Source organism: Cornus florida, unplaced genomic scaffold (assembly GCF_030987335.1).
Source record: "Cornus florida cultivar Cherokee Brave unplaced genomic scaffold, ASM3098733v1 CherokeeBrave_3.0.0_Hap2_Chr02, whole genome shotgun sequence".
In the NCBI taxonomy this organism is placed as follows: domain Eukaryota; kingdom Viridiplantae; phylum Streptophyta; class Magnoliopsida; order Cornales; family Cornaceae; genus Cornus; species Cornus florida.
This window is the reverse complement of record NW_026775572.1, coordinates 86198099-86219149: the sequence shown is the minus strand read 5'-3', so window position 1 is coordinate 86219149 and position 21051 is coordinate 86198099.

The window sequence follows — 21051 nt, the reverse complement described above, 5'->3', positions numbered from 1 at the left end:
GCGGGGATCAGTCTACTTCATTCTTCCGATGCTACATAGGAGTTCCTTTATGATTCAGTTTCCTGTTTTAGATTACTGTCATTTGTTTAGTTTGGATTTTCTTGGAGTCCACACAGTATGGATTCCCGAGTTGTATTTTGGAGGATCAGTTGTATCAGAAGAGTTTATTAATTAATGGAAATACATTATGAGGTTAATTATTAGATTATCATTTTAGTTTCTTGTCAGCATTTTATTTATTCTTTTTTATTCTTTTGTACTCTGTGCTCGTTTATTATCAATTTGTTTTGATATCCTCGGGTATTCGGGCATGGGCCTGGCCAACCCGCATTCGGAAATTCGGGGGTATCACAGTTGGTATCAGAGCACTCCAGGTTCAAGTGTCCTTAGGAGTGTCTTTCGTTATGTGACTTCCGCGTTGCGTCTCTTAAAACTTAGAGCCCATATTAGGATTCGTTATACTTTATTTACAGTTTGTTAGGAGGAGCTCATGTCAATTATATTCTGTAGTCATAGAATGGTTCGCACTAGAAAAAGGATGGGTTCAAGGCGAAAGCAACAAAGACCCAAAGGAGTAGAGGAGTATGTTATCGATTTCGTTGCCAGAAGGCAGAGTTAAGGATTGACGGTTTAGGTTCGTTTGGTGACGAGGTCGCTTGTAATACGCCAAACTAAATGTAGTGAATGTGTGGTTCAAGAAAAGCCTTTTATGTCAAATTTAAATTTATAAAAACCACTACCAACACCACTACTAACGTAGCAAGAGTGAGTAGGGATCGTCCCAAGGGATTATACGTGTTGGAATTTCAACTTCGACTCTAGCGTACCAAATGATTGCAAAAGAGAGTTGGGTTGGTTGATTACTTCTAGAAAAGAATTAATTAAAATGCAATAAAAATAAAACTAAGTAGAGATAGGGATTTAAGAGATAAGAAGAGAGGACTTAGGGTGTTGGAATCACCACTAAGCTCATGTAATTAACCACTTGCTTTCCGTTAATGGAGAATACATTGTTGTGAACAAAATTGGTTCGACTAGCAAAGGTGACTCAACAAGTGTATAATGTCTAAATAACATGTGAAAGGCTACAATATATCTATTGGAAGAGGAATATATTGTCTAGACAACATGCGAAGAGAACAAAATATCAAATCAAGTCATTAAACCTTTCATTAAGCTCATAGTCCAAATAATTCACAAGGATGACTTAGTTAAACATGTATTGTCTAAACATCATGTGAAAGGCCACAATATATCTATTGGGAGAGGAATATATTGTCTAAACACATGTGAAAGATACAATATATCATAACAGGTCATTAATCCTTCATTAAGCTCAAAATTCCATTACACCACAATATTAAAGCATATGCTTCTTGCATTCAAAAGCATGGAACATCAAAGAACAAGCATGAATTGTCTCCCCCATCTAACACTACACTACAACTACACTACTAGCATGAAAATAAACTAAGGGAGAGGTACAATCCATCAAGGAATAAGTATGAACCATCAAGAGACATAACAAGAGCATTCCATTAAGCACTAATGTCTAGCCATCACTAGATTTTCAATCAATCACATAGACATGCAATTAATATAGAAAAACTAGTGTAGAGATCAATTCCCCAAATAATCACACATAAGACAACATGTAATTAAAATAGAGAATCAATAGAAGAATTAACCCATATGAATCATGTGAGACATAATTCCTAATTTAATCACACATAGACATGTAAATAAACTAGAGAATTAATAGGAAGAATTAGACCATGGAAATCATAGAAATATACCAAGATTCATGACATTCACAAGGCTAGAACACTAATCACAACAATATATATAAAAATCCCCAAAAATAGAAATACAAGGGTTTAGATTACACAAGACTTAGGGCTCATCCAAGCCCTAAGTGTAGATCTAGTCAATCATGGAGGAGGTGGATGTAGTCATGGAATCAAGCTCCAAACATGGCTCCATCTTCTTCTTCCTCTTCTTCTTCTTCTTCTTTGAAGCTCTAGAGATGGAGAGATAGTGGATTTAGAGATGTGTTCTTGAGATGTGCCTCCACTTTTCTCTTTTCTTCTAACCCTAATCTCTAACTTTTCTAGAGAAATAAACATTACAATGTAGAAAATAAAAAAATGATAAAAAGCCTAAAGAATCCTCTTTTACAAATGGGTCACTTCCCTTTATGTAGAAGGTCCTTTTCTTAGTCACTAAGTCTAGAATATATGCCCAAAAATATCTAATCCCGTAACTTTTTGGTAGGTGAACTTTTGGGCGCGCACGAAAAAAGTGACAGCTTGCTGCCAGCATGTCCAGTTCGATCGATCCAACTTATTTTCAATCGATCCAACTTTTTCGATCGATCCAACTTATTTTTCGATCAATCCAACTTTTCTGATCGATCCAACTAAAAGTTCGATCGATCCAACTTTTTCTGCGATCCATCCAACTTTTCAGCTTTTCAGTATCAGCTTCTTTTTGCTCCAAATCAGCCTTTTTTTGCTCCGGATCATCGCTAAGACTTAGTTTGACTCCGAAAAGGCCTTAAGAACTCATTTTTAGCCCATTTTAACATTATTGACTTGAAATAGACAAAAACACAAATAAGTACTAAAACGGGTAAATAAGATAGATAAAGGTCCTAGAATACTCAAACTTAAGGGGTTTAAATGTGTACTTTTCAGCGCTCATCACACCCCCAAACTTAAATATTGCTAGTCCCTAGCAATGAACTACGAAATAAGGAATGAAATGAACAACTAAACAACTATGAACTAGAAAGCAATAAAATGATAGCGCCACTTTCGTATGGAACACGATTGCATTTAACATATGCAACAAGTCTTTTAAACCCCTAGGTTACCCCTAGTGGACGAGTGAAGTCTCGTGAGGGTTTCCAGAAATGATACCCACAAACATTAAGCTCATTCTTTCAAAAGAGGCACCAATATTGCAAACAAGCATTGGGAGAAAACTACCTCAAGTATGCAATTTTTCAACTATTTCTAAGCAATCTCCCAAAATTTCAATATCAAGCAAGCAAGTATGGTCCTCCACATATCAAGAAAATGATCATGAAAATCGAAACAAGTCTAGAATCCATGTGAGAGGTCCGGCATCAAGTGTGTTGCTATCTTAGCCAACTAGAGAAGTAATCACATCCTTACCCTCAAACTAGCACACAAATCTAGTACCGATCATCAAGATAAGAGAGTGGACCTTTTATTAAAGCTTTATTGTTCTAGGTGCGCTTATTCTTTTCACTCATTTTTTTTTTTTTTTTTTTTTATAAGTATATGTGAAAACATGCAAAGAAAAATGAAAAATGTAAGAAATATGCAAAATGGGTGCTAAGTTTAACGTCTCTAACAAGACGGAATGCTTCTTTGAAAAATCGTCTCATTTTTTTATTTTTTATTTTTTTAGACAAAACAAATATGTACACAAATAAAAATAAAAAGACAAGTGAATAAAAATGTAAGAAAATAAGGAATGCAAAGATTTTTTTTTTTTTGATAAGTTAGAAGAATTAAAAATTAAAGTTAAACAAAATATTTTTGGATTTTTAGAAATAAGATAAAAGGAAATAAAATAAAATAAAAGAAAAAGGTTTTTGGGATTTGATTTTTTTTTTTTAATTTTAAATATTTGAATAAAAATAAAAATAAAGCTTGGAAATAAAAGTAAAAATGAAAATAAAATAAAAATCTTTTTGGAATTTTTGAAAATAAAATAAAATTAACAAAAATATTTTTGTGTTTTTAACAAATTTCCAAAAACTTCTTTTTTTTTTTTTTTATTTTTTTTTAGTCAAGAGAGAGAGGTAACTAAATGAAATAAAATAAAATAAAAATAAAAATAGGAAAAAGTCAAAAAGTGGAAGGGTCAAAGGGGCAAAGTTGTGATCGATCGATCGAACATAGCTGTGATCGATCCGAGATGAAATTCGATCGATCGAACATGTAAAATTTTGGAGATCCCGAGAGCATGCATTTTCAGAATTGAAACATGTCCAAAAATTTTCTAAGTGTTGAAGCTCGAGATCGATCGAACTATAAAGTTGGATCGATCGAAATTGTAGTTGGATCGATGGAACAGTGAAAATCCTGGAGATCCCGAGAGCATGCACTTTCAAAATTGATGAAAGCTCAAAATTTTTTCTAAGTGTTGGGACTCAAGTGGAGTTTGATCGATCGAATCCATAGTTGGATCGATCGAAGAACAATTCGATCGATCGAAGGTGCTCTTGTGATCGATCGAACTGGCACCAAATGCCTAATTTTGAACTGAAAGTGCAGAAAATCCTTTGCTAAGCCCCAATGATGGTAACAAGAATGAAAATTTGAAAAATAGATGGAAGAATGTACACAAGAATGAAAAATAAAAAGAAATGAGGGAGGAATAGAGTTGTGAAACTCTACGAATACTAGTGTTTAACGTCTCTAGCAAGACGTTAGGTCAACTTACTAATCAAATGAATCAAAAACTGGATATGAAACATCCTTATTGACCCTCTTTTCACTTTTCTCATTTAATGTCCCACTTATGACAATAAAATCATCCTCCAAAAGAATAACTTGAAAAGAAATAAAAGAGATGATATTGTTCCTTTCATCCACGGTCTTGAAAACAAAATCAATCATGGTTAGGCTTGCCTCTTTGTTGTGTTCTTGAAACACATTCAAATGATCATCCATATTGATAATTGGTGAGGCATTGTCTTTCAAAGACTCATTTGGATTAATAAGAAACACCCTCTCTTCGTCCCTCTTCTCCTCCTCATAAATTACCATTTCCTCACCTTCTAAGTAAGCTAAGGAGTCCATTAGAGAGTTTATTTCATTTTTAGAGCTTTTAAAGTCAAAACCACAATTTTTATATATTTCCAAAAGACACTCCTCAAGAGGGTCATTAGAGATAATAGAAGGAAGGCCCTTTTCAACAAGTTCCTCCTCCTTCTCTCCTACCTCAAGTGTGGTCAACATCTCCTCACTCTCTAGAGTAGCCATATCATAGATAAAATCATAATCAAAACAAGGAAAGTCCTCATTAATCATGTTATGTTCTATTGGATTAGCCACTAACTCACTTGCCATTTCCTCCTTTATACAAGATAGAGTGCTAGGCATTAGCTCACTTGTTTCATTCTCCTCACTCTCATCATCCTCATCTATATACATTGAAGTTCTTGCCATTTTTTCATTTGCCTCTTCCTCTTCCTCTTGATGAGAAAGAGTACTTGCAATTTGCTCAACTTGAGCTTCTAAGTTGGCTAAAGTTTGAGAATGAGAATTAATAAGTGAAGTGTGTGAAATATGCACATTAAGTAAACCTAACACTTTTTCTTCAAATCCGGGTGAGTACTTAGAAGGTGGTGGAATTGATTCATCATAAAATGGTGGTGGAGGGCAATAGTCATAAGAAGGATTAAATGAGTGATCAAGTCTATAATAAGATGATGCATGAAATGAATTGGACTCAATCTCATAAGCATTAAAATGTGATGGAGGAGCATAAGGTGAAGGGATGTAATTCCCCCCCAAACTTGGATCAAACAATTCCTCCATTCACAATTAAAACCCAAATGCAAGAAAAAATTGACCTCAACAAGGGCCTATGCTTGGACAAAAATTTAGCAATAAAATGAGCCTCAACAAGGGCTATCACAAGCATACAAAGAAGTGAAACAATTAAAATACAAGAGTGCCAAGAATTGCTCACAACGGTCCTTTAGCACTTCAACTCCAAATTTAGCTTTTAAGCTCCAATGATTGCTTTAAGTTCCAAAGTTCGCCTTCCTTGTAGTCAAGTACCTAATTGAACAAATAATAATGAGAATCAAGAGAAAAGAATATACAATGGAAAATAAAATAAAAATAGAAGCAATCTAATGAACACTATTGTCTAGTTTAATTCCAACAAAACCGTTAATCCCCGGCAACGGCGCCAAAATCTGACGAGGTCGCTTGTAATACGCCAAACTAAATGTAGTGAATGTGTGGTTCAAGAAAAGCCTTTTATGTCAAATTTAAATTTATAAAAACCACTACCAACACCACTACTAACGTAGCAAGAGTGAGTAGGGATCGTCCCTAGGGATTATACGTGTTGGAATTTTAACTTTGACTCTAGCGTACCAAATGATTGCAAAAGAGAGTTGGGTTGGTTGATTACTTCTAGAAAAGAATTAATTAAAATGCAATAAAAATAAAACTAAGTAGAGATAAGGATTTAAGAGATAAGAAGAGAGGACTTAGGGTGTTGGAATCACCACTAAGCTTATGTAATTAACCACTTGCTTTCTGTTAATGGGGAATACATTATTGTGAACAAAATTGGTTCGACTAGCAAAGGTGACTCAACAAGTGTATAATGTCTAAACAACATGTGAAAGGCTACAATATATCTATTGGAAGAGGAATATATTGTCTAGACAATATGTGAAGAGAACAAAATATCAAATCAAGTCATTAAACCTTTCATTAAGCTCATAGTCCAAATAATTCACAAGGATGACTTAGCTAAACATGTATTGTCTAAATATCATGTGAAAGGCCACAATATATCTATTAGGAGAGGAATATATTGTCTAAACACATGTGAAAGATACAATATATCATAACAGGTCATTAATCCTTCATTAAGCTCAAAATTCCATTACACCACAATATTAAAGCATATGCTTCTTGCATTCAAAAGCATGGAACATCAAAGAACAAGCATGAATTGTCTCCCCTATCTAACACTACACTACAACTACACTACTAGCATGAAAATAAATTAAGGGAGAGGTACAATCCATCAAGGAATAAGTATGAACCATCAAGAGACATAACAAGAGCATTCCATTAAGCACTAATGTCTAGCCATCACTAGATTTTCAATCAATCACATAGACATGCAATTAATATAGAAAAACTAGTGTAGAAATCAATTCCCCAAATAATTACACATAAGACAACATGTAATTAAAATAGAGAATCAATGGAAGAATTAACCCATATGAATCATGTGAGACATAATTCCTAATTTAATCACACATAGACATGTAAATAAACTAGAGAATTAATAGGAAGAATTAGACCATGGAAATCATAGAAATATACCAAGATTCATGACATTCACAAGGCTAGAACACTAATCACAACAATATATATAAAAATCCCCAAAAATAGAAATACAAGGGTTTAGATTATACAAGACTTAGGGCTCATCCAAGCCCTAAGTGGAGATCTAGTCAATCATAGAGGAGGTGGATGTAGTCATGGAATCAAGCTCCAAACATGGCTCCATCTTCTTCTTCCTCTTCTTCTTCTTCTTCTTTGAAGCTCTAGAGATGGAGAGATAGTGGATTTAGAGATGTGTTCTTGAGATGTGCCTCCACTTCTCTCTTTTCTTCTAACCCTAATCTCTAACTTTTCTAGAGAAATAAAAATTACAATGTAGAAAATAAAAAAATGATAAAAAGCCTAAAGAATCCTCTTTTACAAATGGGTCACTTCCCTTTATATAAAAGGTCCTTTTCTTAGTCACTAAGTCTAGAATATATGCCCAAAAATATCTAATCCCGTAACTTTTTGATAAGTGAACTTTTGGGCACGCACGGAAAAAGTGACAGCTTACTGCCAGCATGTCCAGTTCGATCGATCTAACTTATTTTCGATCAATCCAACTTATTTTTCGATCAATCCAACTTTCTGATCGATCCAACTAAAAGTTCGATCGATCCAACTTTTTCTGCGATCCATCCAACTTTTCAGCTTTTCAGTATCAGCTTCTTTTTGCTCCAAATCAGCCTCTTTTTGCTCCGGATCATCGCTAAGACTTAGTTTGACTCTAAAAAGGCCTTAAGAACTCATTTTTAGCCCATTTTAACATTATTGACCTGAAATAGACAAAAACACAAATAAGTACTAAAACGGGTAAATAAGATAGATAAAGGTCCTAGAATACTCAAACTTAAGGGGTTTAAATTTATACTTTTCAGCGCTCATCATTTGGCGTTACTTTAAAAGTATAAGCCAATGAAGGATTTAGGTGTACGTGATAGGTCACCGCATATCGGGACCAACACGACTTCATTTGATCTCAAAAAGGAGACAAGCAAGGAGTAGGAGCCGAAGAGGATCCTAATGGAGGAGATTTATGTGTATCCAATAGAGAGGGTTCTAAATCTTGAAGAGGGATGGTTGCGCGAGGTGATCTAAATTGCTAGTATTATAGCGAATGTTATTAGTAGAATTAGGGTTGATCAATCTACAAATAATTAAATCTTTCTTATCATCTCTAAAAGAGGTATATAAGAAGTATTGTTCAGGAGTTTGGGAATCGGATATGTTCTTATCAGAACGAAATACATAATTTTTAAATCACATACAAAAAGGCATTGGTATTATGTTGTGACGTTCTAATTCGATTTATAAAGTCAAGTAAGACAGTTTACATTCCGCATATAAGGAGGATGAGGGTTAAGCCCTTGGTATTTGCTTCGGAAAACATTTGTGCTTTTAAGCGATATTTTAAAGGATATGTTTCGAGGTTGAATGATTATTTACGAAACTATAAAAGAAAATTTTAAAACAATCTAGTAAGGTTGATTTCAAATGAGACTTTCTTTTCTAGAAAGAACGATGTCCTAAGTAAGAGTATATTTTGTTCTATTGTGTTTATCATACGTGTTTTATTTTATTTTTTTTGTTAATCACTCAGGATTTGGTATGTGGTTTAGTTGGGGACATAAGTGTGTGATCAACCAATTATTGTTTTAATAACATGGAGTCATAGCGCTATTTACGTTAAATTTGTGAGCATACGGTCACAGGATTTGGTAGATACACATAAATCTAACCAATCTATTGGACCTGGACATGTGTCATTATGGTGTGTTTTGGGATGGGATAATTAAACCATCACTACAAGTCAAACAATCTAGAACGATTAATTTGATATACTTTACGTTAGGTATGGATTCGTATCATATTACAACGCCATGATATTGGTGATTGTTAATGTTTCAGTATGCGTGAGGTAGTGGTAAATAAAGATCACTAAAATGCCATGATGATATATCAGAGGTGCTGGATTTGCTAAACATCTTCTTAAAAATTTCAGAAGTTATTACCAAGTTAGAAGGAGGATTTAGTACTGGATTAAGTACTTATTGGAATGACACCGAGTGAGGATAGGAGACTGAATAAATATTCATCAGTAAATTCTTAATCAAGAATTTATTCAAGAGGGTGTGTTATTGGGAGGACTTTGCCAGTGTTGCACATGGAGGAGGAAACTAAGTCTCTTCATTTCCATAAATAATATGGAATTATTTTTTTAGTCACAATTTGCAACAATTAGCTGTTGCAAGGAAATTGATGACTTATGTAGAGGATGGGAAGATTTCATGTTCTTTTGAAGTTAGATAAAGAAGTCGGATTGTCATTAACTTGTCTTAAAGAAGCAGGGTGTGTCAAAGACAAGATGGTGAGACCAAATACTTATATAAAGATGAAGTGCATGGTATGTATGGAAAGGTTGTAGTTTGTTGACTTTTGTTGAGTTAAAGTCATAGTTAACTATTGATAAATTGAATTACCGATTGATTTTTAATATCGGCAAGTTTATCACGGATCAGTGGTGGATAGATTTAGTTACAGAATTCGCTTATGAAGATGCTCCAATTTAAACAATGGGTACAGACGAAAGCTGGTGGTACCGGACTAACGGTACTTTCTGTAGACAAAGTTGATGGAGGATGCAAGGATTGAGTTTCACAACTCTTAGTTCTTTATTCACCCTAGTAGAAACATGATGCTTCACAGTATGAAGCAGATGTTTGGAGGATAGGTAGGAAGAGGAATATAGTGTTTTTTCTCTAAGTCTAATATTTATTAAATAGTAGAGATGGACCATCAGAGATCACTGAATTCTTGCAGCTATTTTCTATACTGAAGTGGAAATGACAGAGCATTTTCACGGATTTAGTTGAGGGATTACTGATTTGATGCAAGGGTCAGGATTCTAGATGGGATATTGGTTGACTGATAAAATTAAATCAGTTTCATTTTGTCTATTTTGATCGAGCTGGTAAGATATCAGTTCATACGAATATAACGGATCACAAGACGGCTTAGATGGATGCAATAATAACACTTGTTATTACCAAGGTAGTTCAGGAGGTCAATTTTGAATATCGGAGCTGACCCTAGAGAAGGTGTTACCTTACTCAGATGGAGTTTAAGGTACTGGAAGAGGAGTTAGTAGTTTCTATAAATAGTGATATGATTGTCGGGCGACTGAGATGGAAATTTATAATTTTTCTTGGTACACCCAGACGGTTAGAAGGTACATCACGACATCAAATGTCAGTTTTGGTGAACAGGTATGGATAAGGACGTGTATATAATTGTCCTAAGTGTAAAACCTGCTACAAAGGTGGAAAGTTGATCATTAGATATCATAGGAATCTTTAGCCACTTCCTATAACAAATATGGAAGTTGAACTAAACAAGAGTGATAGTTGGTGGGAAGGATCGACATTGATTTGGAATTTCAATTTTCCATATGGAATCCGAGTGGTGGATTGAGAAAGATCGCTTGAGGACATAAATTTGAGTGATGCTTATTTTAGAACTTCATAGTAATTATATAGTTCAGTGATAGTGGTGTTATAGCATGTGGATGTCCATATTAGTGGATGCAAAGTGTTATTTCGAATGAGCTTTATGAAAATTTTAGAGCAGGAGCTCTACTTCATATATATAGAAGGAGGAATTAATCGAGAGATTAAATTAGACCATAAAGGATATGTTTGAGGCGTATATCCTAGATTTTCATGGACTGTTGGAAGTGTTTACTTCACTTGTCGGAATTTTGTCTGTGATATTGTTGGCACAAGGAGGTTAGTGTGACAACTTTGGATGTTTTATATCTTTCACAATGCATACCTCTCATTTGTTGGTTGGAAATAGAAGTAAGGGTTGTACAATCAGACCTCGACTTCATTTAAAAATATGTCGGAAATAGATACTTCCCTTTATATTGAACTGTACGCGGTTGGGAGGCAACAGTAGGTTGTTGTAAATAGTTAAACTCGTATATTAGAGTTTTTCTATCAGGGAGTAGTTTGCTCGTTCTATTTTCTATGTAGGAAGAAAGGCGATTTTTGAAGAAATGTCAATTTTACTTATTACATTGACTTTTAGAAGATTGTGTTTCGCAATTGAGGCAGTTACCTCTGAATTAGCGTTACCAAATTATTAGCGCTGGGTGCATATGAGTTTGTGCGTATATTCTATGGCACTTGGAGGTATATAGATCATTCCCTTGTCGACATAGGAGGATTACGTTATTATTTGATACAACCTACGCATTGTATGATTATTGTGTTTCTTAAAATATAGGAACTCTGTATACCACTTGGTATATTAGAGTTAAGTGGAGCCCTTATAGTGAGGTTGCGTCTATTTGGGAATATGAGGATGTTTTTCGCTCACAGTTTCCAAGCATAATGGAAGAAAGTAAGGGCGAATTCCGAGGACGGAATTCCTTTTATTAGGGGGGAAGAATATAATACCCCTAATTTTAAAAGGATAGTCTCGGTATTTATTTATTTGTTTTAATTGTATTTTTTAATTATTTAATTAATTGATTGACTAATTGCTTATGTGTTTAATTGAATTAGGTATTACTTGATTATTTGATTATGTGTCTATATATTATTTGTATTTGTCTATGTGTTAATTGTTTAATTAGATTATGTGCTTAAATGGTGTTTTGATTAATTATAAATTAAATGTTTTCTTTTCTTTATTATTTTTTTTTATTTTTCTTTTATGGTTATGGTTAGTAGTAATGGGCCAACCAATTGGGTCCCATGGACTACTTAGATAGGAGGTTGGATATGTATGGATTATTACCCATGGATAATGTATGTATATATATTATATACATATATAAAAAGGAAAGTAATTTATTAATTATTTCTGTGGTAACTTGGGTAATAATATTTAATCTGATGTATATGTTTTATATTTAAATAATAAAAATATACATAGATTTGATACGTGTTATGTTTTAAGTTACTTTATAATATTATGGTAACTTAAGTATTATTGGATAATCCATTAATAAATAATGGAATGGGTATAATTTATTTATTTAATAAACATATACATAAATTATATACGTAACATATTTTACTTACCTTTTTAATATATATATATATATATATATATAAGAGAAAGTAATTTATTAATTACTTTTATGGTAATTTGGGTAGTAATATTTAATCTGATGTATATGTTTATTTAAATAATAAAAATATACATAGATTTGATACGTGTTATGTTTTAAGTTACTTTATAATATTTTGATAACTTCAATATTATTGGATAATCCATTAATAAATAATGGAATGTGTATAATTTATTTATTTAATAAACATATACATAAATTATATACGTAACATATTTTGCTTACCTTTTTAATATTTTTATTTTCATTTTTTTTTTAGTTGACTTGGATTGGGAAAAGGGTTAGGGTTATTTTATTTAGCCTATAAATATATAGCTATAGGTTGTAAAAGGGGGTTAGAAATATTCACGTGATATATACTAGAGAGATAGTGTTAAAAAGGGAAGGAGGAAAAGGAAAGAATGAGGAGAAAAATCCTGTAGAGAGAAGATCAAGGAAGAAGAAATTTAACTTTCGATCCGAAAGTTTAAGGCAAGTTCTTCTTCTATCTCTTTCCCTTTGATTCGTGTTTCTGTACATGCCTAGGAAATTCCAGGATTTATTAAACACATAAAATTAAATAATTATGTATGTTTAATTGGGTTAGAACATAGGTTTTATGAAATTGATTCATATTTATTCTTGTGTTATGAATTGATAAAATGCATGATTTTGATTTGATTTCTTATGTGAATTTTTACATGTTTAAATTATATATTTTTCATATCTGTGGAATGATGGAACGCAGAAACATGCCTAGGATTCCTGAACATTAAATAGGGACTAGGTTTGGGTTTTAATAAATTTAAATAGACTCAATCATAATGATGCTTGCTATTTGAATGTTTTAAACAAACGAATGGATTTAATCTTTTAAAATATTTTAGCAATTAAGATTAAATGTGTAGGATGAATTGGATATAGAGAATCCTTTTTTAACAGTATAATAAAATATCATCATGTATAAGATTCAGCTTGTGTAGGACATATGATATAGGAAGTTTAAAGAAATAATAAGTCGTTCCTATTATGTGATAACTTGATATCATATTTATCATAGTTATTTATGGAATGTTTGATGTATTTCCTTAATTGTTACACCAATTGTTGGATTGTGTGGTTTAATGCACCGGTATGGGACGGTGGCATTTTAGGGATGGATTAACTTATTAGTTAAGTCCTACCTATTGTATATAAGGGAATGGATTAACTAAAATGTTAAGTCCTACTTATATTTAAGTCAGGTCAGCTGAACAAGTTGAATGACTTATGGAGGATTAATTAATTATATAAGGGAATGGATTAACTAAAATGTTAAGTCCTACTTATATTCAAGTCAGGTCAGCTGAACAAGTTGAATGACATATGGAGAATTAATTTATACTGGATAGGATGGTTACTAGATTTTATATATATAAGTATGGTGCTATGATATGAGCTTGAGTCTCAGGATCAATGGTTAGGGCACGTATATCGCCAGGGATGTGTAGCTAGATATAGTATTGTTGTGTACCCTGGTAGGTCTAGGTACTCATGCCCACTATATGTGCGTTTTGCATGTTGCCTACTATTCAGGTTGAGACAACCCTATAGTCTAGTGAGGTTCCTTTAGTGTGTGTATATATATATACGGACTACTAGTTACTGTTGGATTGACTAGGATGTATACGTGTATCGGATCTCTGCTTGGACTGTAGTAGAGTAGAACTTGTTTGTGGGCCTGACCCACCATTATTTTTCAGGTGTTCGTCACGAGTAGAGGTTGTTCGTGCTGAGCGGGGATCAGTCTACTTCATTCTTCTGATGCTACATAGGAGTTCCTTTATGATTTAGTTTCCTGTTTTAGATTACTGTCATTTGTTTAGTTTGGATTTTCTAGGGGTCCACACAGTATGGATTCCCGAGTTATATTTTGGAGGATCAGTTGTATCAGAAGAGTTTATTAATTAATGAAAATATATTATGAGATTTATTATTAGATTATCATTTTAGTTTCTTGTCAGCATTTTATTTATTCTTTTTTATTCTTTTGTACTCTGTGTTCGTTTATTATCAATTTGTTTTGATATCCTCGGGTATTCGGGCGTGGGCTTGGCCAACCCGCATTCGGAAATTCAGGGGTATCACAATGGCTCACCCCATGAGAGCCTAAACAAAAGGTGTCTCTCCACCTACCTCAAAACCAACTCTAGGTCAACAACAACCTAATTTACAATATAACCGTGACTACAATCACCATCAACCTCAACTCGTGCCTCAATGACCAATCCCGTGTCATGCCAAATATGAAATACAGTTATGTATATGCGAATCTAATCTAGCATACATCATATGTCATGCTCTTTATATTGGAATCAAAATAAGTTAAACAGATAGCATACCACATATAGCACATAAGTACCTAAACATGTTATCAAACCAAAACATGTTATCAAGAAGCATATAAGCACGTAAAACAAAGCAACAGAAATGTGATATGCACCTAAAACCCGTCATCCCAAGGTATTCAAACCTGGGAGCTCTGATACCACCTATGACGGCCCAAGTTTTGTAAACCCGGTGCGTTAGTGATGACCAAAAGATGACCCGATAACAGATCCAAAATGCGGAAGCGACAGGTGAAACAACGGTCTCTAGAGATACAATGCGTCTCTAAGACACCAATGTCACCCTCAATGAGGTCATGGAACCCAAAGGAAAACAAATGCGGAAGTGTCGTTTCAAAAACGGACAAAAATGAACCTAGGGGCAAAATGGTCATTTTGTAAAAAAGTGGATTCAAGTGCTATCGAGCACACCACTGGGAAGATAATGAAAAACTAAAGATGATGGACTCAAGAATTTCATTACTCGGATTGTGGACGAAGGAGAAACGACAAAACAAAGAAAAACAAACAATAAAGCTAAAATGGGTAAATTGGTAATTATCCAGAAATATTTGGGTGTAACTGAGTACACCGTTGGATAGATAATGAAAAATTAATCAATTTCAAAAAATAATTCACTTGATTTGGAGTCCGGATGAGGGAGAAAAGTCAAAAACAAAATCGACGTCGAGGCGGCCCGACGAAGGCCGTGACAGCTACAGTGCCGTCAACTCACTACTACTGCAACTGAGAGTAAAAACGGGCATCTAAACGGACTTTTCTGGAAAAACTCAAAGAAGAAACACCCCCCTAAAATCAAGTTTCCTACCCCAATCATGGACTGAAACAAAAAAGATGCATTGTAAAATGCCCAGAATGCCCCCAAGAAAATCTGGTCAAGGGGGTAAAAATTTCTCCGAGCTGCTGCCCAAAGAAAGGAAATAGGGCTTCAGGAGGTTTTTAAATTGCCTAAATTGAAAATACAATCTTAAAATACACCCACAAGACTCCTGGAAGTTTCGGATCGGTTGTCACACTTTTCAAAAAAAAGTTGATGAATAATACCAAGTACATTTGCACTAAAAATCTGCAAAACCTGGCAGCTAGCATTTTTCGGACAAATATGGATTTTTGAGGCCCAAGATGGCATTTTCTGGAAAAACACAAAGAAGAAACGCCCCTCAAAATTGAGTTTTCTAAGTGAAAATTATGGAAAAATGAAAAAAATGCATTGCGAAATACTCGAAATGCCCCTGGAACAGAATAGGGTAAAACTCCCTAAAAATACTACTTAAAGTTTTTGTTTCATCAAGGATGGTGTTGTTTGCCAAAGTGAGTATGCAAGTGCATGCAATATGATAAAATAGATGTACTAACATGGCCTAAAGCCTCTTTACATTCCATTAACAAGTTTTAGCATACAAAGCCTCCATTTCTCACAAATAAGCTACAATGGCAATACTTAAGTTTTAGAGGAAACATACTTGTAACCTTTCAAGTTAATGGCCCTTGGCCTCATGTCATACATGTAAAATGCATTAAAAGGAGTATACTTATGTACACTTTACATACGTAGAATCAAAGAATACAAGTTTGATACATAAAGCTACCAAACGATCCAAGGCAATGAAATCTTTAAGTCTTGAGTCCTGTACCCGAAATATGCCCCAGTATCGTAGGGGTGAGTAACATAAAGCTACTCGTAGGAGATGAGCATGCATCGACCTAACATTTTACAATTTTATCACCTTAAGGTGAAACATATCAAAGGGGTTCATGCCACCTAACGTCTATGTCAAAATGAGACTCAAGAAGCATCCTAAGCTACCTTAAAACATTTCTAGCATAATCACATTGTTCATGCAATTCAAACAACATGGAAACATGTCATACAAAGCAACAAGATATAGATTCTCAAAGTCTTCAACTTGAAATCTAAGATACTAAAACAACAAGAGTGGGTCATGCCACCTAACGTCTATATTCAAAGTGAATTTATAGGATCACTCCTAAACTACATTTGAACATCAAAACATAAATTATGATATCGATGCAATTTAACCAACATTGGAACTTCCAATACAACGCTTAAAGCATGATTTCTCAAAGTTAACATCTTGCAACTTAAAATGGGAAATCAAACAAAGAACAACAAGTTACGATATCATCTAGTTATCAACTTGAAATTAAATACGAAATCGAACAAAGTGGATACTCGGACGTCACGCCGGATCAAACCGACAACATAGTTACTTTAGGGTTACTAGCCCATGGGTAACCTCCTTATATGCGCACTAGATTATATAGAGGGACAATCCCCCGTACTAGAACCAAGTCCTAGTCGTAGCCAAACAACGACATCCCCAAGTTTTCAAAATCAACAAATTGTGCAACAACGTATATATATATCAATATGTATATACAAGATATCAACTATTTACCAAGCACAATCCAATTTTGGAAACTTATACAATACATGCTCAAAGTCTACAACTACTATGGCATGAAAGATGTCAAATACAAAGTGTGCAATTCCTTACACATAGCAACAATATATTCAATAAGGAAAAATATATTCTCATGAATATAAAAGTAACAATTATGTTATCCAATGCTCAAAAGTAATCAAGTGAATATACACCAAATCCAAATCCATGATTTAAATATACAAACAACTTCCAAAATGCAATTAAATCTATGGAGTAATAAAATAGAATTTAATTAAACATAAATAGTTAAATTCTCTAAATTCCAAGTTAATCCCAAATAACCTCAATTTAATATATATTGAAGGACATGCCATGGTCATCACATATATAATATCAAATGACAATTTAAGTGATTAAAGCACTTAAAACAAAATTAATCAAGTTAATTAATTAATTTCCTCTAGATTTTTAAACAATTCCAAATGCCCTCAATTTAATCTATGTTAGAGAACATGCCAAGGCCTATTTAAATACCACATTACAACTTGATTTCATGCTTGATACAACCATGTGAATTAAACTTTTACTAAAGATAAGTATTAAATAAAAGTTATAATTCTTAATCAAATGAGCCAAATTTAATATATGTTAACCAATATATCCAACCATAATTTCCTAGCATGTTACAATTCAATTCCAAGTCATACATATCATTGAGCATTAAATCCTTTACAAAGAAATTAATTAAAATTAAATTCCAAGATTTATACAAAACATGCATACAAGTTGTATAAGCATATATAATCATCAATACAACACAAATATAATCTTAAGACACCCCCTACCTTAATTTGAGATGAAAATCTCAAAAGCTATCAAAACAAAACGGCTCCGAATCCGACGAAACTCCTAGGTTTTGTCGAGGACAACACAATCTATATGAATCTCCAAGAAGTCCCATGAAAATCCAAACTTGGCCTAAATCCCAAACTCAAAATTTGGTCAGAAATGGTTTCTAATAAGGGGTAATGGTAAAACACGACGAGGCGAGCAACAAATACAAAGGCCGAAGGATTTTCACTTAGGAAAAGTAGGTTAAAGGAGGAGAGAGAAGATGGCAGCTCCGTGGGCATCCATGGCTGCCTTTGGTCATGCAAGGAGAGGAGGAAGAAGAAGAAAATCTAATTTTTCTTCTTTAAGGCACCTATTTATAGTAAATCACAAAAAGAGCCCCGTAAAGTGGATTTTGAGTAAACGTACTCAAACGGAAAAACTCTATGAACAAAAAAGATTCAAAATGAGAAAATATGAATAACGGAAGAAACGGCATCAAAAACCGAGTCCCGAGCAGAAAGTTATGCCCCAAACAAGTTCGGCGGCAACCGGGTCCAGAATCTCCGAAACTGGAGAAAAATGACCAGAACGGAATTCTATGAATTTACGAGTCAACAAAAAGTGAAAATGAATCCCGTACGAGGATCCAGGCTCCAAACGAGACATTTTGTAATAACTTTCGTTAATTGCACAATGGCCCCTACAAAAAGGGTTAACTGCGAAACTACCCCAGAATGAAAATATCTTCCAAAAGATATTTTCTTAGATGCCCCTGAAATAAAATATCTTCAAAAGATATTTATGAAAAACACCCCAAGAAATGAAATTAATTCCAAAGATTTATGCATCCATGCCCTTGTGGGCACCGGGAGCAACTAGAGTACTTTCTTGCAAAAGTAAAGATACGTATTTCGTGAAAACCACTCACGATAAGGATACGTGAAGTCAAAAACCAACTCCAAGCATAAGAAGTGAGGTTGTGCCAAAAACTGACAAACGGAGATAAGACGAAATAGGGAAAATGACAGAATATGGAAAAAACGAAATAGCGCATAGTGTCCAAAAACGAAAAATGCGAAAATGACTCGATCCTCAAAGGAAGTTGTCAATTCACATGAAAGAGTCTCATAAACCAATTCTGAGCACTCGAGATGACACTAAGCGACGAAAAACCATCCACAAAAAAGAAAAGATAACGGAAAAAAATTTATCCGCAAAATTTGAGGAAAAAGGGAAAAGGAAGAAAATGACCAGGTCATTACAGAACCTTTCAATTCTATTACAACACGATTAAGTAAACGGGTTAATCATATCAATCCGTTCATGACCTAAACTCATTTAATATCAATCCAGACCCGTTTATTTTATGTTGCGTATTGACGGGTCGCGTTGTACTTTGCCACCTCTATAAAAAAATTTATAGAAATAAAAGGCTTGGAACTCCATTTTCGGAATTGCTTAACTGATTGATGCATTAAGGCAGTGTTGAGTGCTTTGCCTACATATGTTATGTCTTCCTTTAAGCTTCCCATTACGCTGTGTCAAGATTTAATGAAGTGTATTCGCTCTTTTTGGTGGTGTTCTAAAGATAAATCTCGGGCAATTCATTGGCTTCATTGGAAATTCTTGTGCCGAAGTAAATCTTCGGGTGGTCTGGGGTTTCGTGATTTGGAGGCTTTCAATTTGGCTCTTCTCTCTAAGCATGCTTGGCATTTTCAGGTCTATAAGCAGGGACTGCTATACCAGGTTTTCAAAGCAAAGTATTTTTCTTCTTCGTTGTTCTTGGAGGCTCCTTTGGGTTATAATCCTTCTTGGGAATGGCGTAGTATTTGGTCTACTCAAGCCTTGTTATGTCAGGGGGTCCACTCGTTGATTGGGAATGTCCTTTCCACAGATGTTTGGAATGATCATTGGGTCCTTACACTTCCTCACAAACTGCCACCACCCCAGCTTCCTACTCCCTTTTCTTTTGTGGCAGAGTTGATTGATCCTGTTACGTCTTCATGGAAGCTAGATGTTTTGTCTCAAATTTTCTTACCCACTACGGTGCAGGAAATTCTTAAAATTCATATTAGTCGTTGGGCTAAACCGGATGAGATCATTTGGTCTCCTGAGCGGTCCGGTAAGTTTTCTGTGCGATCGGTTTATCAGTTGGCTATGTCTGGGGATTCTTTTTTGGGGGTTGCTTCTCCTACTGGTTCTTGGTTTTCTATTTGGAGTTGCCGGACACTATCTAAGGTGCAACACTTCCTTTGGAGATGTTGTTTTCATGCCTTGCATGTTCGTGTTGCTTTGCTGGCTCGTGGGTGTGCGGTGTCTCCTCTTTGCCCTCGCTGTTGGTTACAGGAGGAGTCTGTGGTGCATCTTATCTTTTCTTGCCCTCATTCTCTTCAGGTGTGGAAGTTATCTCCGTTACGCTTTGATTTTTCTGATTTGTCTTTTTCTTTGTTCCGCGTAGGCTAGCGTTTTTTGATGCATACGGCTATGGTCTCATTGGATTTTGCGAATGTTATTAGCCTGATTTCCTTTTGTGTCTGGGGTATTTGGAAGGCCCGGAATCGGTTGGTCTTTGAGGGGATTTTATAGTGGCCTGAGGTTGTGGTGCAAAAGGCTGTTGTTAGTTTTTGGGAGTTTCATGATGTTCGTTCCCTCTGCTCCTCAGTGCAACCACGACTGGCTAGTGAGTTGGTGGAGTCGTGGAGTCCCCCTCCATCAGGTGTTGTTAAGTGTAATTTTGATGCGGCTTTTTGTCGGTAGTCTTCGCAAGGGGGTGGCGCTACTGTTTTTCGGGATTCTCGGGGTGTAGTGCTTCGTGCGGTTATTTTTCGTCCCTTCTCAGCTGCTTCAGCTTTAGAGGCGGAAGCGTTGGTCTGTCAGTGTGCGATTCTTTGCGCTATAGATTTGCATTTCTCTTCCTTATGGTTTGAATCAGATGCCAAAGCTGTGGTGGACGGGGTGTTCTGTCAGTTGTCTTGCCCGTCAGAAATTGCTTCTATTTGTTTTGATATTGCTCGGGACTTGCGACGGTTTTTATCTGCTCAATTGACTCATGTGTGTCGTCAGGGTAATCGGGTGGTTCATGCTTTGGCTGCTCTTTCGCGATCTGGGGTTGTGTCGGATATGTGGTTGCCTTCTGTTCCTCCTTCTGTCGTCCCTTTTGTGGCGGCAGAGGGGAGGTCTTA